This window comes from Cervus elaphus, chromosome 5 (genome assembly GCF_910594005.1).
Source record: "Cervus elaphus chromosome 5, mCerEla1.1, whole genome shotgun sequence".
NCBI lineage: Eukaryota > Metazoa > Chordata > Mammalia > Artiodactyla > Cervidae > Cervus > Cervus elaphus.
This window is the reverse complement of record NC_057819.1, coordinates 54,101,249-54,125,539: the sequence shown is the minus strand read 5'-3', so window position 1 is coordinate 54,125,539 and position 24,291 is coordinate 54,101,249. Positions and strand designations below refer to the sequence as shown.

Here is a 24,291-nt window from a genome sequence, read left to right as displayed (position 1 = left end):
AGTCTGACAACCCCAAGACCACCATGTTGTGAATGAGTCCAATCTAGTCACATAGGAAAAGTCAAGTGGAGAAGAACAAAGGAACCCAGGCAACAGGCAGAACTGAGGCCCCACATATGACCCAATTTCTTGTACAATCTCAGACAATCCTGGACCTTTGGAGTCGTAACAACTGAGATCACACACATTCTGACATAGAGATAAGCCATTGCTGTGGGGTCCTGTCCAAATTTCTACACTTGGAACATCAAAAATATACAATAATTCTTATCTTACACTACTAAATTTCGGGGTAGTTAAATACAGAGTAATTAATAATTGACTGAAATTGACATGAGGTCAGGTGAGGAGGAGACACCTGAGGAGTATGTAACAAGGATACTCACTGTTAGCGAGCCTAGAAAGGGTGTGATGAAATCATTATTAGAGACTGCAGAGAAGGTAACCCATGTTGCATAACTGCCTACAATAATATGGGCAAAAGAAAATGTATCTAATAAAAACTTGTGGACCTGACTAAGAAAGTTTCTGAATGTGATAACTGGCTTTACTCTGTGACCTAGGATTACTTACAGGAAGAGAAAGAGGAACTAAAATGTTCAAGTTGTATTTAGAGGAAATCATTCAAACTAGGACTTATTAGGTTGGAAAACAAAAATTACTATCTTTCTTGCCTCTTGAGGCAACACAAGATTCTCAAAGAAGCAGTCTTAGAGCAAAGGTCAAATCCAGGGTCTATTAGTACAGTGTCCTCCGAGGTTAAAGATTAAATCAAGCATGTGGCTGGAAGATGTCTCATTAAGACCTAGAAGAGATTTAAGGTGGCACCTCATAGACCCTGTCCATGAGAAAAAGCAGTTTCTAAAGACCTTGAAGGTTTTTCCTACAGCATTCTGACTCACAGTCAAGGTCAACTGCAGCCTGTCTCAAGAGTTTTCTGGGTATGTCTTTTCCAATGGACCGATTCTTAATAGATAAAATGGAAGCCTCCAAGGTTTATAATATAATTGTACCCCCAAAAAAAAGCACCACCAGCTAAACAAAAAGAAGGACACAGAAAGTCTCTAGATCCCTAACCCTCTAAAGAAATGGCGTGCTCAACCGCTAATAAGAACTGTTTCTTATGAAAAAGGAAGAATCAAAGGAGGTGCCTTTAATTCCATAGCCAGTCCAGTGCTACCATAGACACCAGGCGCTAGATCCACCTGGGTGTGTGGCAGGAAGATGAAGAAATCTTCCTGGGTGTGTCTTACACTGGGGTGTGTCACTCCCAGTAGCCTGAGAGGAGCTGCATGTAGCCCAAATTGCGGAATCATGGCAAATAACATGTTACTGTTTTTTTAAGCAACAGCATACTGGAGTGGTTTTCATTTGTTTGTAGGTAAGTAAAAACAGGTAACTGAAACTTTCGTGGGGGAAGGGGAGGGACAAGAGTTGCAAAAGAGAGACCCACTCTTGCCACCATATCACGAGCCAGGATAATAGTGACCTGGACCCGGGAGGCAGCAGTGAAGGTGGTAAGCAGGTCAGATGCGGGATCTATTCTGAAGGCACAGCTAAGTGATTCAGCAGATTAAATGGCGGGGTGTGAGAAAAGGGGAAGAAAGGAACACTCCACAGTTAATAGGTTGATTGGTGATCTGTGCAATTACAAGAATAGACTTGTCATGGGCGTCGCAATTTTGGGGGTAAAGTCAGGAGTCCAGGTCTTTACCATCTGGTGGCTCAAAGAGCAAAGAACACCTGCCTGCAATGCAGGAGATTCGGGTTTGATCCCTGGGTCGGGAAGATCCCCTGGAGAAGGGCATGGCAACCTACTGCAGTATTCTCGCCTGGGAAATCCCATGGACAGAGGAGCTTGGCAGGCTACAGTCCACGGGGTCCCAAATGGGCGACTTTCACTTCACAAGAATCCAGTGAGCACTAGATATCCGGTCGGGGGTGTGAAGTGACTTTTATGCACAACTCTGGATTTCAGAGAGGGCTCATGACTAACAGATACACTGATAAATCATCATTTAGGAAGGTGATGAAAGCCAAGAGACGAAGATCACCAAGGGAGTGAGCATAGATAGAGAGAAGGCCGTGAACTGAGCCCTCAGATGCCTATATTCAGAGGTTAAGAAAGCAAGGTGGCAAAGGAGACTAAATTTGGTGCTGGTGAGGAAAAAGGACAATGAGGAGGGGGAATTCCCTGGAAGCCATACAAAGAAATTTCTGGTTCTGCTAATGTGGCACCTAGGAAGAGAACCAAGCACTAGTTACTGGATTTTTCATGGGTTCCTGGTACCTTTGACAAGTGCATTTTTCACGGGGTGGTGGGGATGATCGTCTGGCTGGGTCAAGAGAGGATGAGAAAGACACGCTGGATACAGACCAGAGTTGTTCTATCAAGGTTGTCCTATAAAATGGGACAGAAAAACCAGGTGGTAGCTGGAGAGAAACATGAGCTCAAGAGAGTCTTTCTGGTTTCCCGTTTTAATGGGAAAAATGATAGCGATGCTGCATGGTGAAGGAAAGACTCATTAGAAACAGAAGAAAAACTGATGACGAATTTTAAAAAAAGAAGAATGACTAGCATCAGCCCAGTTTTCCAGGTGGTACTAGTAATAATGAACCTGTCTGCCAATGCAGGAGATGTGGGAGACCTGAGTTGGGAAGATCCCATGGAGGAGGACATGGCAACTCACTCCAGTATTCTTGTCTGGAGAATCCCATGGACAGAGGAACCTGGTGAGCTACAGTCTAAAGGATCCCAAAGAGTTGGACATGACTGAAGCGACTTAGCAGGCAAAATGACACATGCAGGTCCTTGAGTAGATGATAGGAACAAAACTATATCCCTGAATGGATTTCTGGCTGGTTTCCTTAGCTGCAATTCTTTCTTTTCTTCAATAAATCCTACCCTACACTAATTTTCCTAAAATATTGCCTATATTATAATGTTCCAGCAATGTGTTTCGCTGTGTTGCTTAAGCTTCCTACCTGTTTTGCATGCCTCTGCTTAGCTGTTAAACTGTTCAATGATCACTGAGGTCAATAAAAGTCAACTATGTGTCCAACCCCTGGCTGGGGACATGGGACACACTGTCCTGTCTTTACTCAGAATGTAAGTGTAGGGACAGACACATAATAAGATAAATTCACAGAGAGAAAAGCTATTACTGGAGAATGATCTTATGCATGCTAAGTCACTTCAGTTATGTACAACTCTTTGCGACCCTATGGCCTGTAGCCTGCCAGGCTCCTCTCTCCATGGGATTCTCCAGGCAAGAACACTGGAGTAGGTTGCCATGCCCTCCTTCACGGGATCTTCCCGACCCAGGGAGTGAACCTGCATCTCTTATGTCTCCTGCATTGGCAGGCAGGTTCTTTACACCAGTGCCATCTGGGAAGCCCATAGAGGCATGTAGACAGCACCAAATAAATTCATAGAAGGGAGAGAATAATTTTTCCTGGGCAGTAGAAAGGAGCAGCCAAAGTTAGAGAGGGTGGGCTTTGTGAGCAGGACACTTGAAGGCTGACAAGGAATGATGAGGAACATGTATGGCAGGTGTGTCTGGAGCACAGAAGAGGTGACTGGAAATGAAGCTGCAAAGGCTGTCTAAGCCTGACTAGAACCTACTCTTCAATCCTATCATTGGGAAGACTCTATCACAGCCAGATTCCCTCTTTTACTGCCTGCCCCACAAGGTGCAATCATGCGTGTGTGTGAACACCACACACACACACACACACACACACACACTTGCTTTGAAGTGCAGTGAGTCCTGGCAGTCCAGAACCATGGGAAGGGCTGTTGGGGATAAGGCTAGATCAGAGCGTGTCAGGGAACCTCCATGACTTCCCAAGGTCTGCATGACCACAGAGAGTTCTAAAGAAATGAATTTCCAGATCCACTACTTCCATAGGAGCCCCTTTTTATGAATGATATGCCTGAAATGAGCCTGAAACAAGCAGATTTCTAGCAAGTTCTCTTTTCCCGCTTCCTCTTTCATAATGATGCTTGTCCCATTTTACAAAAGGTGGACCTCGCCCCCACTCAATATCTACTTTGTGCCTTGCCTGTCCAGGGTATCAAACATAGGGGAAAGGGGGAAAATTGCTATTAGAGACACTTTCTTCAGTCAAAGCAGTGATATCCACACTGTCCACACCTACTCTGATATATATTTCTAATACAGTTTAGTTCTATGCTAATAACTAGAGAGAGAAGGCAATGGCACCCCACTCCAGCACTCTTGCCTGGAAAATTCCATGGACAGAGGAGCCTGGTGGGCTGCAGTCCATGGGGTCGCTAAGAGTCGGACACGACTAAGCGACTTCACTTTCCCTTTTCACTTTCATGCATTGGAGAAGGACATGGCAACCCACTCCAGTGTTCTTGCCTGGAGAATTCCAGGGATGGGGGAGCCTGGGGGGCTGCCGTCTATGGGGTCGCAGGGGGTCGGACACGACTGAAGTGACTTAGTGGCAACAGCAGCAGCAATAATTACTTCTCAAAAGTGAATGGGTTATTTTGGTTAGTTGTGTACTAATAACTAGGCTTAAAATAACATAAATAATAATTTTCACAATATAAATATTAATATTTATTTAAAAATGAAATCTCAAAGTACATGCTTCATTTTGGTGCTGAGGTATATTTGTGTGTGCTTAGTTGCATCTGACTCTGTGCAGCTCCATGAACAGTGTGTGAGGCTCCTCTGTCCATGGAATTTTCCAGGGAAAAGTACTGGAATGGGTTGCCATTTCCTACTCCAGGGGATCTTCCCGACCCAGGGATGGAACCTGTGTCTCCTGCATTGGCAGGTGAATTCTTTACCACTGTGCGATCTGGGAAGCCCGCCGAGGGGTAAGGAGAGCAAACGAATTGGAAAAATATATGGCTAAATATCCAACTAAAACGTTCAATTAGAAAATAATTTGAAAATGTTAGCAGTCAGTGCTAAAAGTGTGCAAACAAAAAAAAAAGTGTGCAAAGGATACAGGTGACGCTTGAATAACGCAGGGTTGGGGCGCCAACACTCCACTCTATGGAAAATCTGCTGTAACTTACAGCAAGCCCTGGGGACTGCAGTTCCTCGGTGTCCATGGTTCTGCATCACAGAGTCAACCAGCCACGGATACTGTAGCACTGTGGGATTTACTGTCCAAAAAAAGTCTCATATAAGTAGATCTCACAGTTTAAACTTCTGTCATTCAAGGGCCAGTGTATTTCCTCTGCCAAAGTTGCGTCAGAAGGCACATGAGCAAAAGAGCCAGTAAGGGGACTTTAGTGGTGTAGGTTTCACTGACTATGTCGCTGGGCTCCTGTGTCACGAAGATCATTAGAATCCCCACCCCCAACCTTACAGTCATCATATTTTCCTCTTCTGGGATCAGTTTCAGTTTCAGATCCTTTACTTAACCAAATACTTTCTGTCACTCTCCTTCAGCACTGGGAAAAGACATGACTTATAACATGGCCACCTAATAGGCATTCTGACTTTTTCTTATTCATTTTCACGTAGTCCATATACAGTCCTCTGCACGTCCAAAGATGACCTGCCATGCACCATCAGATTTTCAGTGGGATAAAACTGTATACATACTCTGCCTCCAGATATAGAATATGTACAAATACTACCATAGGATTGAGCTGAGGTCAAAGAGCATTTTATTTCCTATTTCTGATTCTAGCGCTGAATAACTTAAAAAGGGGTAACATTCCCTGACATACAGCAAGTTAGTAATAACATATACGAAGTTGACTGTAGCTATTTTAGTAAAATTCACCGTTAACGAGGAGTAAATACTACTAGCAAAACTCACAAATGTTCTCTCAACTTTCCTATGGGATATTTCTACCCAATCCATAAAATAGGATACCAGCCAGCACATAAACAATGCTCAACTCAACAAATAATCTGTAATCACTGGATCAATAAAAATAAGAGCTAATATTGAGCTAAAGAAAGAAGCTGGCTTCTTGCCAACCCTCAGACCATAAATATCTTCTGAAAAGGAGACTTCTCATACAGTTGACTATACCCACCTCCCCTGTGTTATGAGAGTGTCTTCTGAAGACTCCCTCAATTCCAGCCTTCTACTTGGATGAATGGATATATAGGTAGATAGCTAGATACAGACATACATCAATCCACATTTGCCTACTATTTGTCAAGCTCTATCAGCAAAAACTAGGTGAAATGGACAAGTGTTTTCATTCAGGAACTATAAAGATTTTCTTCAAGGACCAAACTCATATAGACATCCATGTGATGTGACTACTATTTGCTCCTAAAGGTAATCTTTAAATATATAATTAATAATGTCATTATGAAAGTATCATATAAGTGTTACTATAAAACCAGTGTTCCATCATTACCTCACTCTACATTGCAATGAAATCATGGCTGACTGTCACTGTCAAATTGTGAGAAATATTTCTATGGAAATAATAGTTCTTAAATCTCTTACCGCTTTCTCACTCTGTGACTTTGGGAAAGTTATTTAATTACTCTACGGTTCAATTTCTCCAGTTATAAAATACAGTCCGTACCACCACAAAAGCTTACGATGATACTTTTTTAAAAATACACACATATTTAGAACAACATCTGGGACATAATAAGAAGTCAGCAAGTGTTAGCTATGAGTCATATTATTTCCCATAGCTCAAGTTGTGGACCTGAAACAGTCCTCTCTGCATTATCACTAACTAACCTGCAAAGGAACTGTTACATAATGAATAAAACTTAGTATACTCAATGGGAGACAGGAAGAAAGGGCAGTTTTGTAAGTTTCAAAATGTTTTTGAAACTATTTTGTGTTCGAGATCCATTTAAAAAGATCATTAGAGTTATGGCTATTTTCCTCAGAAAAAGTCCCTTTATCCACAGCCTTCCTGAAGTCCAGGTTTGATAGCAAACCTGAGATGGAGACCCTTCTAGGATTTAAATTCATCAATTATCAAACTCTAGACCACTGCTTTCCCCCATCCTCTAAAGAAATTTATAAACAAGTATTTCACTGACAAACATTATGTCCTGAGATACAGCTGTTGACATTTACATATTAATTTCATGGATTAAAAGAAAAAGCATCAAATTGTTTTTCTTAAACCCACCAGTAAGCTGTAGGAAAATTCCTAATTCCAGAAACTGTAGCTTCAAATCAGGTTCTGGAGTTGCCATTCCAAATCAGCAGAAAACAGTGAACATTCTGCCTACCAGAAGTCCATGCCAACACCCAACCTAACCCCTCTGTCACCCTGTCCTAGAGCAGACAATCCTGCTGGGAAGGCCATTCTGAGTATTATCAAAACTCTGAGAGGAGAAAACTGAGGAAGAAATACAAGGATGTGCCTTTTCTGCCTACCAGAACAAAGCTTCACAATCTTCTAGACTTCTTAACTTCGTTAAGTAAAATTTTAATCGTCTCATCGCTTTTTAACTCTAAAATGGCTATTGCTTTGTCATCAGTCCTTTCCTTTCTATATATTTATGTTCTCTTTGTATCTGCTCCCTCTTATCTATCATGCCCACTGCACTGCTTTCCAATAAAATGACAGGAGTTTAGTGTATATATACCTTGATGCATTTCATAGAACATCCACCTCTGCAGAGTAGGATGCTGTAACCACCTAGATCTCATCTGTTTATTCAATCAAGTCAACTAAGCCGCTTTAAACACATTGACAAAATGAGAATGCCTATCAGTTACAAGGAGATGCCATCACCAGTGTCATAACATCAGACAGTAGTTTTTAAAAACATAATGGAAATCGCTAGTGACAACCACTGTACTTCCAGTTTTGAAACTTCTGACTCACCCTATTTAAAAACCTATTATAAGCATCATTTAAAAATTAACCTTGCTTTACGTATACTTTGATGTTAACAAACTTTTAAATGTATAGAAAATCAAGTTAAATTCAATACATTATAAGCTAAATTCAAATACATTGTATATGCTTGCAACATCTCAACACTTGGAAAAATTAACTGGATTTTCATTTAAAGCCCCTTTGAGTAAGGAGTTCAAGGCAGTACAAGTCTCCTGCGTTTCTTTGAAGTTTCTAGCACTGATTTTCTGAAAATAATATAAAGCCAGGCCTGACTGTCAAAAGTTAACCATTCTGTAAATTCCTCTTCCAAGGCAGATAAGTGTCCTGATCAAAAAAGAGGAGGGCAATCTGACTGACAGAGTCAGACGTGCAAGCTCACACACGAGTTGGCACCGGTCGGTGGGGAGTTTGGAGCGGTAGGGAAGAAGCGGGGGACTGCAGTACCTTACTTGAACTTTCTGAGCTGGATGAGGTGCAGAACTCAGCGCTCTGGGCGGCGGGACTTCCCTTTCTCTGAACCCCGCAGCTCGACGCGGGCAGCCGAGCGCGCTTCCCTCGCTCTCCGCCTCCCGGCGCGGAGTAGGTGGAGCGCAAGGCAGCCGGCGACGCGGAGAGAGGGGAACGCACCGCCGGGCCGCGGGAGACCCGCAAGTGGACGAGCGGTCTGTGCTCGGCTGGAAGCGGAGGATGGCGAGGAGAGCCCGCGACGGGAAATAAAGGGTCAGAAGGGGAAAAACCTCTGCGCCTAGCGCCACCGAAAGCCGAAATCGCGGTCAAGTGTTTCCCCCGTAAGAGGGCGGAGCGGCCAGGCTGGCAGCTGCTCGGCGGGGAGACGGGTGGGTCCGCCAATGCTGGGAGGGGACCGAGACGAAGGCTTTCGGGGAAAATTCCCTTGCCCTTTCCAGCCACCAGCGCCTCCCCTCCCGAAGCAGAGAAGCCAAGCTCTGTACCTCCATCGACTCCGGGCTGCAGGGTCAGGGGCGGCAGGCAGTGCAGCGGGGCGGGAGCGGTCACCCGGCTCCCTTCCCGGGCGTGTGGCCTCTGCAACCACAAACAAATCAGCTGGGGTTTTCCTGGGCGCCTGGAACCCAGGGAGTCCCAACCCCCAACGAAAAGAAAAGTGAAAGAGAAAAGAGCTGAGAGGAACGGCGAAGATAAACACCCCCAGCGGAGGCTGGGGGAGGGGCGGGTGGCGGCAGCTCTTGGCCGGGTGCCCCAGGTGTCTTGGCTCCGTGCGCCCTAGGAGGTGTCCGCCGGCGCCAAGCCCGGGGGCGCAGAAGCTGGAGGGCAGTGGGGAGGAAGGCAGGCTAGGCGCTCCAGCCCCGCCTCCTGGGACGCTGGCCCTGGCCTTGGCCTATCCCTCCCTCGTGGGACACATGCAGGGAAGGAGCTAGAAGGTGACCCGAAGTCCATCTGCAGCATCCACGGGCCCCATGGCACGCGAGGCTGTCCCAGCTGCGACTGAGACCTGGCGCGGCGCAGGTCCCAGGCGTCCGCAGGAGAGGGAAAATGTGTTGGGTCGGGATGGGCGGCCACTCCAGACCTTGACCCTCCCTGTAGGCTAGAAGAAGGCAGGCTCTGAAGTCCTACTAAAGAAACCATGGAAGGAAGACACTTGGGCGATTACTTTGTCCAAGGCAGTTGGCACGGAGGGTGAATGAACTTGAAGGGAGCCTGTCTGCGGCGGGCCACATTCCCAGTCTAGTACATAGTCCGGTGTGACACATTGCAATAGGACCGTGTGAAATGTTGTTATTGTAGGGTGTTACTGCTGAAAGAACCAAGTTCCTTGAGGTTAAGGGATTCCAATGCCTCAAAGCCTGCAGAAAAGGTTTCAGTTTTTCGGAGGCACTTTGGAGAACCTTGCACACATTGTGAATCACTGAAAATTCCTAAGGGAAGGGTGCTTCCCCAAATTTTTCAGAGTTATGTCATAGGAAAAATAAGGCTCCCTGGAGCTTGGTAAAACGTTTAACTTTCTTTTGCATTACACACATGTTAAAAATAAAACAGAAACAGAAGTGATTTAAATATTAAATGTACCTAAAGTTCCATATAAAATCACTTCACTTTTTATGAAAAGCTTGCACTCTAGGTAGTCACTGTCAGCAAAATGAGATGAAAATGTAAATACTCTTTTACAACCACTCAAAATTTTACCATAGTTGGAAATTATATTTAAAGAAATAAAGCAGTTATTCTTTTCTGTTCAAGACAATGTAATACTGATTTTTCCTGTGATAATGCCAGTGATTTAAAATCCAATCAGACTTGTCCATGGCAAAGTTAAGTCCCCTACAGACAAACTTTCAAGTTGCAAACTTTCAATGATGCTAATGTGCATTCACATGTCCAGTCATATGAGTGAGTTCATTTGTCTGGCATACATTGTCATGTATGTGCATTGTCTACACATACAGCACTGTATAGAGTAGAGTAGCTCAGTATATTTCAAGTCCAGCATCTCCGGAAGCAGAGTAAAAGTAATGATGATGTCGTTGATACTGATACTGTTATAGCCATGCTTTCCGGGAAACAGACTCACTCAGAAGGACAATGCAGATAGTGGAGTGCAGTTTATTACACTGGCGGGCCCAAGGCAGAGTCTCCTCTTAGCCAAGGACCCCGTCCAGCATTTGTGAAAATCTTTTATACCCCATGTGTACGTGTCCAAACCCACCACCTACCCCATGTGTACGTGTCCAAACAGTCAATAATCAATAAGCCCGCAGTTACATTCCAAATAGTTAATAACCAATAAGCCTGTGCTTACATTCTGATAGATAGTGTCCGGAGGCAGGGGTGATTAGTGTCTGTTTTCTCTTAGGTGATGAGTAACCTGGATGTGATCTTCAAGATTCCCCTGTCTGGAGGGGGTCTTATCCTTCCATTATCGTTCCCACAGGCACTAAGCAGAGAGTTCAGAGTCCACTGGAGAGGCAGCCGAGCACGGCCAGCACGGACAGGCCTGAGATGGAGTCCAGGCCCTATGAATTCCTTCTTCAATACATGCTACTGTACTTCTCAAGGTGCTGTACTATAAGATTTAAAATGTTTATTTTTTGCATTTGTTATGTATTATTTGAGTGGAGTTTTATAAACCTATTAGGGTACAGTACTATATAACTGACTGTGTTAGTTGGGCACCTAGGCTAACTTTGTTGGACTTAAGGAATGTGCTCTTGGAATGGAACTCATTTGTATGCAAGGGACTAACAATACACTGAAGCTGTGATCTGCAGAATGAACATGCATCCTGAGATCAGGCTTGCACAGGATTGGATTCTGTTACAATAGACATAGCAGCCCCAAAGGCAAAGCATGTGTGTATGTGAATATGGAAACTAATGATGGAGAAGTGGATCTGCGTCTGCTCATCGACTTGCACTGCCCCAGTCTTGCTTGGCTCGTGCAACATGAACTCCCATACCTCCTTCAGCTCCCCTACAGAAGCTGTGTGATCTGCAGCTGATGGCTGAAGCGGCTGTCCAGATAATAAGGCCCCTGTTTGGCCTCACTCAGCAACAACTAGCAGAAGGAAATATCACTGCCACCAGAGGTCAGGTCGTCACCTGCTGCACTTGGCTCCCTAAGAGCACTTTAAAAAAGTTACTGTTAGCTGGAGCTCACTAGCCTGGTGGCTCTGGCTGACCCCAGGGCTGAGAGACATCAGTGTCTGACAGCACACTTTTAATACGTAGTCGTCATGTATTTTCTGAGCTACTGGAGAAGTTTTCACCGTGCTGTGAAACTGATGGGAATTTTCTTCATATAGCCAAACTAAAATACAATCAGTATAAATGGTCTCTGGATATTGATTGAGCTTCTAATACATGTAAGCTCTAGAACAGGATGGACTGAATGAAATATAAAGCATTTAGTCAGGAGATAAAATAACACAAATGACAAGAAAGTTGAGAAATGGAATATCCTGCACTATGGCTCAGTGGTAAAGAATCTGCCTGCCAATGCAGGAGACACATCCTAAGCAGGTTGATCCCTTGGTCAGGAAGACCCCCTGGAGCAGGAAATGGCAACCTACTCCAGTATTCTTGCCTGGAAAATACCAGAGACAGAGAAGCCTGGCATCTACAGTCAATGGGGTTATAAAGAGTCAGGCACAACTGAGCACACACACGTGTCACATCATCAGTGAACAAGGATGTCACAATCATCAGTGATTGCAACCCTCCAGTGCGAGCTGGTGAACCCTAAGGGCACTCAGGAAGGAGAAGAATACCTGTTAGCTAGCAACCGTGGGACTACAGCCACTCCCTATGGTGAGCCCTGAGGAAAGGAAGCTCAGAATGTGAAAAACACAGGAAATGCTCCCAGACAGCTGAGATGCATAAGAAAGGAATTATTTCAGTGAGCTTAGACTCTTGCATCTTCCCATACATAGAAAGCTCTAAATTCCTTAACTTGGGATATCTGGTTTTCTTTAATTAACAGCAATCCTGTGACTGTGATGTTCAGAGTACCTGCCCTTTGTTGCAAAACTTGTATATAACCTGGCTCCTCCCCTTGCCTCCCCAGCGCAGTTCTCTCAGCTTCACTTGCGATGCTGTCTCCCAGGCTCAAAGGTCTAAAAATTCCCATTGAAAAAAACATAACTCTCAACTTTTAGGTTGTGAATATTTTTTAAGTTGACAAATTGAAATTGAAACTGATGATGGCCATAGGAGAGACTTTGCTCAACTATATACTTGCCTTCTGAGCATGTAGGTCAAATTTGTTTTCTCAATTACACACAAAAATGTATATTTGAACTGGTTATATAAATTCATGCAATTCAATGAGGTTGGGTTTTCAGCATGTTTTTGTTGCAGTGCCTCAAAAAGAGAAATCTAATGTATGCAACTTGTATTTTCAGTTGCCACAGGCTGTTTGGCAGGGTATTAAAAATTGCTCACACCAATGAACAAGTAAATCCCACTGTATAAATTAAAAGCAAAGGCCAAGATTGATGAAATTGCCTAAAGGTAACTAATAAAAGTACCATGTGGAAAGAAGTAAAAATTAACTAAATCTCACAGAAGTGACGATAATAATCTTTCTTTGAATTAAAAAAGTAATAAAATCATAATGGAATAAGTTTTAATATCTGATTTTTCATTCAAAAGACAATATTACCTAATCGGCTAGTTTTCTTCAAAATAAATGGCTAACGAATGTTTTCTGCAGCTTTGGCAACTATGTGGAAGCAATTGAAAGTTAGCTCATCTGACTTAGTGTTCAAAGTCCATGATTGTGACCTTATTTATGGTTCTCCTAAGGAGCAGATTACAGAACAAGAAAAAGCTGACCTTCTGGTCTTTGTAAAACATAGACTGGGACCCCTCAAGGTGCCATTTTGGTTAAAACCTTACCTTGAGGTTGATTCCCACCTCAGTCTTTCTGGTGGTCCTGACAACCAAGAGCAACATTCTTCCTCTTAAAGAAAGTTTTTAAGAGCTTCTTGAATTACTGCTTCCTCAGAGGTGGAGCAATACTAGCTACTATTTCTGTAGTTCCTAGAAGTGCGCCTACTAAGGCAAATGTTAGCTCATTAAATCCTCATGATAATGCTATGAAATATGAACAACTATTACCTCTGTTTTATTGATGGAGAAACCAAGGCCACAATTTTCACAAGTGGCCGGCAATTCACAGGCAATTGGGTGGTCCCCTGCAAGGGTCTGATCTCGGGTGGTCTAGCTTGGGTCTACCCCTAACCCCTGCCACCTCTAAACTGACCCACCCTCCACAGCTTCTGAGAAAAGAAGCCTTTGTTCTCAGGCAGTATCTGACAGTCATATTTTGTTTGCCCTACAGTAATTTTAGCCGCCACCAGGGAGGAAACTCATCCGTTCCCTTGAATTTCTGCTTCCTGATCTCCTTGTGTTTCTGTAATGAAACTGCCATGAGGTTTGTAACTTCTTTATGAAATAGATTATTTGAATAAAATCACTGACAACAGGCTGGCAGAGCTCTGCTGCAGGTCATAAACAGAAGAACTAGTGGCTGATACCTTCTGGCAGATGCCCATTAAAGATGGTGATTTTGTTTGGACTGCAGAGTCAAAGGGTGTCCACGGCAAAGAAGGAGAAAGGGCAGCTAGTGTCAAGCTGTAAATGAATTTAAAATAATTAAATAATGACATGATACTTAATGTGATTAAAAGTATATAGTATCTTAAATGTTTTGTTATGTAGTAAGAAGAACAAGGGGTTTAAATAGAACCAAGAGATAATTTAATGTGCTAATAATACTACTCTGAACAGTCTTAAAAGACTGATCTTATCAATCACAATCTAGTTCAAAATACATTAATTACCTTACTTAGATTTATGAGAGTGTACTATAAATGTACACAGTATGACTGGGTCTTTTTGGCATTTATTTCAATGACTAATTATAAAAGGGATTTCATTTTCATCACATATACTTGCTGAGGATGGAAAAGACACATTACTTGAGTTAGTCCTCTAATTTAAATGAAGTACTTTTTACAATATGTCATAATTTTAATGAAAGGGTGTGAACCAAAGTCAACACCAATAATATCTATATCAGCAAGTTAAACTGACATTGATTTTGATTTTAATCATATGGCTAGCAAATACGCCCTACATAAATATTTGAGTTTATTTATGTTCAAAAATAGTTTCATCTGTCATTTATTGGTTTTAAATTCTTGCTAAAATCAAAACTTTGAGAACATATAGATATGTGTGTATGTATGTATATAAATACTGCTGCTGCTGCTAAGTCACTTCAGTCGTGACTGACTCTGTGCGACCCCATAGACGGCAGCCCACCAGGCTCTGCCGTCCCTGGGATTCTCCAGGCAAGAACACTGGAGTGGGTTGCCATTTCCTTCTCTAACGCATGAAAGTGAAAAGTGAAAGTGAAGTCACTCAGTCGTGTCCGACTCTTAGCGACCCCATGGACCACAGCCTACCAGGGTCCTCCGTCCATGGGATTTTCCAGGCAAGAGTACTGGAGTGGGGTGCCATTGCCTTCTCCATATATATATGTACACATACACATACTGTACATACATATGTGTATGTATACATTTAATACATACACAAAAGAAGAGAAGTTAAAAGCAAGAGAGAAAAGACAGATATACCCAACTGAATGCAGAGTTCCAGAGAACAGCAAGGAGAGATAAGAAGGTCTTCTTAAATGAACAATGTAAAGAAATAGAGGAAAACAATAGAATGGGAAAGCCTAGAGATCTCTCCAAGAAAATTGGAGATCAAGGGAACATTTCATGCAAGGATGGGCACAATAAAGATCATAAACAATAAAGACCTAACAGAAGCAGAAGAGATTAAGAAGAGGTGGCAAGAATACCCAGAAGAACTATTAAAAAAAAAGGGGGGGGGGGGGCCTTAATGACCTGGAAAACTATGATGGTGTGGTCATGCACTGAGAGCCTGACATCCTGGAGTTTGAAGTCAAGTGGGCCTTAGGAAGCATCACTATGAATAAAGCTAGTGAAGGTGATGGAATTCCAGCTGAGCTATTTCAAATCCTAAAATATGATGCTGTTAAGGTGCTGCACTCAATATACCAACAAATTTGGAAAACTCAGCAGTGGCCACAGAAATGGAAAAGGTCAGTTTTCATCCCAATACCAAAGAAGTGCAATGCCAAAGAATGTTCAAACTACTGTATGATTGCACTCACTTCACATGCTAGCAAAGTAATGCTCAAAATCCTTCAAACTAGGCTTTAGCAGTACATGCACCAAAAACTTCCAGATGTATAACCTGGATTTAGAAAAGGCAGAGGAACCAGAGATCAAATTGCCAACATTCATTGGATAATAGAGAAAGCAAGAGAATTCCAGAAAAAACATCTGCTTCATTGACTATGCTAAAGAGTTTTACTGTGTGGATCACAACAAACTGGAAAATTCTTAATGAGAATATCAGACCAGCTTGCATGCCTCCTAAGAAACTTGTATGCAGGTCAAGATGCAACAGTTAGATCCAGAAATGGAACAATGGACTGGTTCCAAATTGGGAAAGGAGTATTTCAAGGCTGTATATTGTCACCTTGGTTATTTAACTTATATGCAGAGAGCATCATGGAAAATGCCAGGCTGAATGAATCACAAGCTGAAATCAAGATTACTGGGAGGAGTATCAACAACCTCAGAAATAGCAGAAAGTGAAGAGGAACTAAACAACCTCTTGATGAAGGTGAAAAAGGAGAGTGAAAAAGCTGGCTTAAAACTCAACATTCATAAAACTAAAATCATGGCATCTGGTCCCATCACTTCATAGCAAATAGAAGGGGAAAAAATGGAAACAGTGACAGACTTTATTTTCTTGGCTCCATAATCACTGCAGACAGTACTGGAGTCATGAAATTAAAAGATGCTTGCTCCTTGGAAGAAAAGCTATGGTAAACGTAGACAGCATATTAAAAAGCAGAGACATCACTTTGCCGACAAAGGTCCATCTAGTCAAAGCCAAGGTTTCTCCAGTTGTCACATACAGATATGAGAGTTGGACCATAAAAAAAGTTGAGTGCCGAAGAATCGATGCTATCGAACTACAGTGCTGGAGAAAACTCTTGAGAGTCCCTTGGACAACAAGGAGATCAATCCAGTCAATCCTACAGGAAATCAACCCTGAATATTCATTGGAAGGACTGTTGCTGAAGCTGAAGCTCCAATACTTTGGCCACCTGATTCGAAGAGCCAACTCATTGGAAGAGATCCTGATGCTAAGAAAGACTGAGGGCAGGAAAAGGGGGTGAAAGAGGATGAGATGCTTGATGGCATCATCGACTTAATGGACATGAATCTGAGCAAACTCCAGGAGATAGTGAAAGGCAGAGAGGTCTGGCGTGCTGCAGTCCATGGAGTCGCAAATGTCAGACACAACTGAGCAACTGAACAACAGCAAGGACAGCAACATCATTTGTGAGAATTAACACAAATGGTTCATAGCCCTAAATGGGAAAGTTAAAAATATGTAAACTTTCTAGAAGAAAGCATAGAAAAAAATGCTTCACAACCTAGATGTAGGTAAAGATTTCTTAGCAGACAAAAAGTACTATGAATGAAACAAAGTGAAATAATTGGATGTCATCAAATTATAAACTGTTTTTCTCCTTTTAAGGTCCACAATGACTACCAGTATACTAAAGGCTCTAGAGACTCCTGCAATAGTCTGTTTGATACTGTTTAGCTTATTTCTCAAATTTATTGGTTAAAAAAGCCATTTTGCAGTAGAACCCCAGTTAATGAGCAGAACTTGTTTTCCAGAAAACACACTTGCAAAGTGCTATTGAAGACATCACTTTCTCCTAGAATAAACTCCATTATCAACGCTAATTGAGGGAGAGGAGCCATAACAGCCAAATAACTATTTTCACCACCAGATATGCTCTGCATTTGATTCACTTACACTTTAGTGTGATGCTTTGAATGTTTAGGAGTTATATACATGCCTCTATGGCAATAAACATCCAGTAATTGTAATAATTGTACAACTTAATTGACTATTCACCTACTAATAGCCATTTACAACTTGATTTATTTTTGTTAAAATTTAAAATTCCTCATATACAATTTGACTGGAGAATCTGAAATTTAAACTGAAGTCTAACTCACTCTGGTTAAAGGAGTCTAAGAAACATTATTGCCAGGAATGGCTTTAGTTCTACAAAATCTTAAAAAGAGAATTCCCTGGCAGTCCAGGAGTTAGGACTCAGCGCTTTAGCTGAGGGGGCCTGGGTTTGACCCCTGAACCAGGAACTAAGATCCCACACACTGCCACCGCCCCCCAAAAGAAAAAAGCAGAGAGAAACTAGAAAGATGATTCATACTTTGTGAAATATGCAAGTAATGGCAGAGCTCAGAACAGATCCCTGAAGGTCATTAGAATTTGTCACCCCCAAATATGCCTCAGGCATAGGGATTATCTTGAGCTGGTTATTTATAAGAAACAGCAGACAGAGGGAACGCTCTGAAAACCAAGTAATTATCCTTTTCTAAGAGAACTATACATTTATAAGAGAAAGCTTGATTTTAAGGGTGTCTTCATCTCTGTGCCAAGAAGCGGATGAGAAAGAATTCTCTGGAAACACTTATGACTGGAGAAGGCAGGGACTTAAATCTATATAAGCATCATACCCTTGCTTATTATCTTTTCCTGGTAACCTCCCATAACTGCCCCCCCCACCATACCACACCACAACATCATGCTTTTTTCTTTAACTGGAGATGATATTTAAGATGGTCACTGGGCAATTTCAGAGAGTTACCCCGTTTTCTTGGGTATCTCCCATGTATACAGGAGGTGTACATTTTATTAAACTGCTGCTTATGGGTCTCAGCCAAGAACCTGGAGGGTTGAGGGAAAATCATCTTTCCTCCCCTACATGCCTTAAGAAGCGACAAGGCTATCACTAAAATTCCTCACCTATAGATCTGAAATTAAAAGAAACAATAATGATGATTACATTCCGTAATGTCCCTAAGAAGAACTCATCAAAGATCAGCACTGGTTCAGTGTAAGAAATTGTTGTCGATAAACACTGTGTTAATTAAATCATGGAAGGAACCCCTCTTATGTAGTTGAAACAGCAAAGTAAAATTTAGGTGGGTTTAATATAATACCAGTACTGTTGCCTGGAAAATCCCATGGACCGAGGAGCCTAGTAGGCTACAGTCCATGGGGTCGCAAAGAGTCGGACACAACTGAGCGACTTCACTTCACTTCACTCAATATAATACCTGGGCTTCCCAGGTGTCTCAGTGGTAAAGAATGCCAATGCAGGAGACACAAAGAGATGCAGGTTTGATCACTGGGTCCGGAAGATCCTCTGGAGAATGAAATGGCAACCCACTCCAGTATTCTTGCCTGGAAAATCCCATGGACAGAGGAGCCTGGAGGGTTACTCTCCACGGGATCTCAATGAGTCGGACATGACTTAGCAACTAAGCAGCAGCAGCAATATAATACCTGTTTGAATTCTTGTCCAATATAGCACACGGAAAATAAGCTGTATTCCAGGAAACCATGTCATAGTTTACTATTTGATTGCAGAAACTCACAAAAACATTGAATGAGCACTTCCTTGAAAAATGGCTTTCAAAAAGGGAGGTTTGGTGTTTTTTGTTCTTTTTGAAACATGAATAAGAAATGAGGTTCTAGTGCAGGCAAAAGAAAATCTTATGTTTGTAAAATCAACTTTTATGCTCAAACACAGTGAACATAGAAGTGTTGGAAATAATTATGCATAGTATTTGAAGGTACTTTCATCTCTACCTGAATAAATAATTATGGTATGTAAATTGTGTTAGCAGTCTTGCTGCTACATTTGCTGGTCTCACCCCTCAGATACAAACCTTCCTTTTAAAATCCACATTGGTTTGCATTTATACCTAAGTGCTTCCCTGGTGGCTCAGTGGTAAAGAATCTGCCTACAATGTAGGAAACCCAGGTTCAATCCCTGGGTGGGGAAGATCCTCTGGAGAAGGAAATGGCAACCCACTCCAGTATTCTTGCCTGGAGAATCCCATGGACAGAAGAGCCTACTGGGCTACAGTCCATGGGGTCGCAGAAAGTCGGACACAGCTAAACGACTAACATCCCTAAGTTTACTGTGAGAAATCTAAGATCTGAATATTCAAAATCAACTGTGATAGACCTAAAACTAATGTCATCAAACCAGTCTATCATGAACATTTATTTATTGCTAACTCTGCACTCAGAATCTTCTACATACCACAGATTATACAGAAGTAATATAAGGTACAGTTCTTCCTTTCCAAAAGGAAAATACATGACCTAATTGCTACCATTGAGAAGTTTACAATATGTTGTGGTTGATTTTTGTATGTTGGCATAACCACAAACAGTGGCTTGCAGATAACCCTATCTGTTCAAATTTTTTATCATAATTACTTTGAAGTAATATCATAATGTCATTTCAGTTGACTAGCTTTTTTCCCCCCATGATAGTTTACTGAGAATTTTGATGTCAGGTGTATGCTAATTCTTGTGCACTCAAAAAGGGAGAGAAAAGCAAACCTGTAATTGAAGGCTTAAAGTCTGATCTATTCAAACAAGTATCATTAGTCATACAGATTTATCTCTCAGATGTCCACTCACTGAGATTAGATGTTGTGACGTCAGCATGATATAATACAGAGAATATTGAATTGTTAAGCTCTATAATGTGAGCCTAGTTTTAAATCTGTCTGGCCCAAGTGGACACTATTCATTTAGAAACTAAAAGTCTAAGATAAAGTTGTCTAGGATCACACAGAAATTAAGTGGTAAATCCAATATTTGAACTAATCTCTATTAGCAAAGCGTCACCTTCTCTGATAGAAGAAGCACCTTCTGGGTGCAAAAGACCTGGGTTTGATTCCTGGGTCAGGAAGATCCTCTGGAGAAGAGATAGGCTACCCACTTCAGTATTCTTGGGCTTCCCTTGTGGCTTAGGTGGTAAAGAATCCACCTGCAATGTGGGAGACCTGGGTTTGATCCCTGGGTTGGGAAGATCCTCTGGAGAAGGGAAAGGCTACCCACTCCAGTATTCTGGCCTGGAGAAGTCCAACGATTGTATAGTCCATGGGGTCACAAAGAGTTGGAAATGACTGAGTGACTTTCACTTTCACCTCTAACATACTGCAAGCTAGTTGAATATTGGCCCATAAATGATTAACAATTGCTATGTTACTCACTACCTACCTTATGTTAGCAATACCCTTGCAGCTTAATATGCATCATTAAAAAAATTATTTATGTATTTGGCTATGCCAAGTCTTAGTTGAAGCACTCGGAATCTTTAGTTGTGGCATGTGGGATCTAGTTCTCTGACCAGGGGTTGAATCCCAGCCTCCTGCCCTGGGAGCTCAGGGTCTTAGGTACTGAACCATCATGCATCATTTTTAATCCTAAAACTAAAGTCAACAAGATAGAGGTTATCATCTACAGTTTACATATGGTAAAACTGGGTTTCAAAGAGATTAATGAGCCAAAGGTCGTATAGCTGGAGAAATATATAAAGTTCCATTTCCTTAATTCCAACTATGTTAAACAACCACAGGGAAAAGAAAATTAACCAATTAAAATAATCTTGTGATATTACTTCAAACTAATTGTGAAAACAGCATTATTTTCTGGAAACCTATGGAGCAGGAAACATGTGCAGGTTACTAGTGCTTTCCATCGGAGAAGGAAATGGCAACCCACTCCAGTACCCTTGCCTGGAAAATCCCATAGACGGAGGAGCCTGATAGGCTACAGTCCATGGGCTTGCAAAGAGTCGGACATGACTGAGCGACTTCACTTTCCTTTCACTTTATGGAGCTTTTAGCTTTGTCACTGAGCCATCTGATCTTGTTGTATAGTCTGAATTCAATAGTCTTCTATATATGTAGGGAAAAAAAATCACATCTACAACAGAGTTGCAACAAAATATCTCAAAATAAGCAATAAAATATTCATTATTACTGGGTATCTTTTTGAGTTAACAGAGAGAAGTAGAGGATAAAGTGTTATTTTGATGTGCAAAGTCAAAAAAAAAAGTCAAACACCATTTTTACAATACAGACAGCAATCAGAGCTGAACCTTAAGGTAATTGCCTATAAAAATCAGATACTAACTTCTCAGGCCAGTATTTGTAAAAGTCTCCCATTAACTGATCCACTGAGTTCCATCTCTCTTTACAGTTTTGTACAATTATATTTACCCTAAAGAACACACTAGTTTTGCTGCCTCCTACTCGTATCCCTTCAGGTGTGTGTTTCTATTGCTCTATTTTCTGGTTAATATTTGACACAGTAAGCCAAACCTTTTCTCACAGGCTGCCTCAACAGAGTTCCCTGTCAAGGAGCTTTCCATATTAACTTCAGTTCACATTAAATATTCCTTTGCACTTGAGCAAACTTGTTTGTGAATTTCACATGTTTGCTCTCATATTGTTTCCTCGCTGAGATGGTTGGTGGTCAGCTTCGTAATGATTAGCCTCTCAAAAATCAGATAAATAAATGTCTTAAAGTTGGAACAGATTGAAGAGAACACGGGTGTTGTTTGTTTAATAATCCCTGCCTTGTGCTGCTAGTTTGGGAATTAGAGATGAGTGTCTTCCACATGCCAGACAGTAAATATACACTAGGGAGCATGGGCAGAGGGAGGGAGAGAGAGGGACCTACCTGGGTTCAAATACCAGCTTCACCATGTCATTTCTGTGTGATCCTGGACAAGCCCATTATCTACAGTTTCACTTACAAAATGATGACATGCATATCATACTTTCCAAGCTATGAAAATTAACTCCAGATAATTTACATGACGAAGTTTTCATTTGCATCAACAAGTTGAGGTCAGGCTGTCCCAAGGAGAGGCCAGCTGTTGGATTGTCAGGAGCCCCATCATAAATAATTCAGCAAATTTAATATGGTCCAGACTTAGGGTGTGGCTCAGACGGTAAGAATTCGCCTGCAGTGTGGGAGACCTGGGTTCAATCCCCTGGGTTGGGAAGATCCTCAGAAGGAGGGCATGGCAACTCACTCCAGTGTTCTTGCCTGGCAAACTCCCATGGGCATAGGATCCTGCTAGGCTACAGTCAGTCCATGGGGTCACAAAGAGTCAGACACGACCAAGTGACTAAGCACAGACTTCCGTTACATAATTTGATGCTTAATAGCCTTTGGATCTTAGGATTTTATAATATCACGCACCCCGATTCTCAATAGCCTGATGAAATAACCATGCTATCTTATCAAGACACTTTTCCCTAGAGAGTGCCTAAATCGACCACATCAACAGGTCCTCCCTTTTGTCTGCTTCTAGCACCCAGCAACCTTCCGTCATTAACACTTTATTCCTTTCTGATGGTATGATGGAATCAAATATAGCCAGGTCTGGGAAGTGATTCATTTTTCTCTCCTCTTCTCCCTTCTCCTCCCATCCCCACTCTCGCCTCCCTTCTCCTTTCTCCACCCACATCCTACCTCCTATTTGACTTGAATATAGAAACACATAATACATACATAACACCTAAAGAAGGGCATGAAAATCACCTGTAATCTTACCATTAAAAGCTAAGAAATGTTAAGGATAGCACCAGTCTTTTCCTTTAACGTGATCATACTGTATGTAGAGGGTCTTTTAAAATTTTCTTTTCAAATTATATTCTTCAGAGTATAAAAATAATGTATACCTTTTGCACCTAACATGTTTACATTCCATGTCATTTGACATCTTTCAAAGCCCAAGTTTAATGAATGTGTAGTACAATGCTTTAATCATTCTTTAGTTGGACATAGAAACATTGCAATTTTGCAATGTTAATATTAACATTACAGTGCACTCGTGCATGCTAAGTCGCTTCAGTCGTGTCCAACTCTTTGGAACCCTACAGACTGTAGCCTGTCAGGCTCCTCTGTCCTAGGGAGTCTCCAGTCAAGAATACTGGAGTGGGTTGCCATGCTGTCCTCCAGGGGATCTTCCCAACCCAGGGATCGAACCTACATCTTTTATGTCTCCTGCATTGGCAGGCAGGTTCTTTACCACTAGTGCCACCTGGGAAGCCCTAACATTTTAGTAATCAGCTTTAAACATACATATTTTGCATATGCTTCTGGTTATGTTTAGCACAGAATTCTAGCTCTAACTCTAAAGTTAAATTCTCTAACTTTAAAACACTTTTGTTTTGTTTTTTTTTCAGAAATTTACCTATCACGAGCATAGAAGGCACCCGTTTCTCTGCACAGATATTCAGATATACAAAAATACAAAATATTTTCGCATGTTCAGAAATACAAAATATTCTAATTAGTTGAATTAGAAGGGTTTTTTTGCAATTAATAATCTGCATATAATCATAAATCTTTACCCTTTCCAAAACTATATTTCTTAACACTTATATCAATACTTATTGAGTTGGTGACAATTCCAGAATCATTTTAAATAAATATGGGTGACTTGCTTCATTATTTTATTGAAATAATTTTAGTATCTTAACCTTAAGTATAATTTTCCTGATAGTTTAAAAAAATTCTTTGTTATACAAATGAAGTAAGTGTATTCTTATTTAATAAGTTGTTTTATTACACATGAAAGTGAAGTGAAAGTCACTGTTGTGTCCGACTCTTTGTGACCCCATGGACTTTACAGTCTATGGGATTCTCCAGGCCAGAATACTGGAGTGGGTTGCCATGCCCTCCTCCATAGGATCTTTGCAACCCAGGGATCGAACCCAGGTCTCCCACATTGCTGGTGGATTCTTTACCATCTGAGCCACCAGGGAAACCTTTTACTATAGATAGAGGCATTTTAAAGTTATTAAATGTCTTTAGGGTACAACTGATATTACCTTGTAATTGAACTTTGGTTTATGTGAATGATAAGTCACAATACATTTTCTCCTTTGATGTATTTAAATGATATATAAAATGTATCCTAAGATTAAACTGTACTTGCAACTTTTATTT

At 41.5% G+C, this 24,291-nt stretch overlaps 1 protein-coding gene across 8 annotated transcripts in view; it reads right to left on the bottom strand.

Moving 5' to 3' along the window:
* Positions 1-9,298, bottom strand: part of IL15 (interleukin 15) — a 93,890-nt gene extending 84,592 nt beyond the window's left edge. Inside the window, exons 1-2 of one of the 8 annotated variants that reach the window (XM_043902493.1) lie at positions 8,782-9,298; positions 5,060-5,149 (exon numbers count right to left, since the gene is read on the bottom strand). The gene's annotated coding sequence lies outside the window, so the exon portion shown is untranslated. Of the gene's footprint in view, positions 1-5,059; positions 5,150-8,275; positions 8,409-8,781 lie in introns of those variants that run through there. The other 7 variants (XM_043902495.1, XM_043902489.1, XM_043902490.1 and 4 more) reach the window with 7 other exon arrangements.
* Between the last annotated feature and the right edge of the window lie 14,993 nt (positions 9,299-24,291).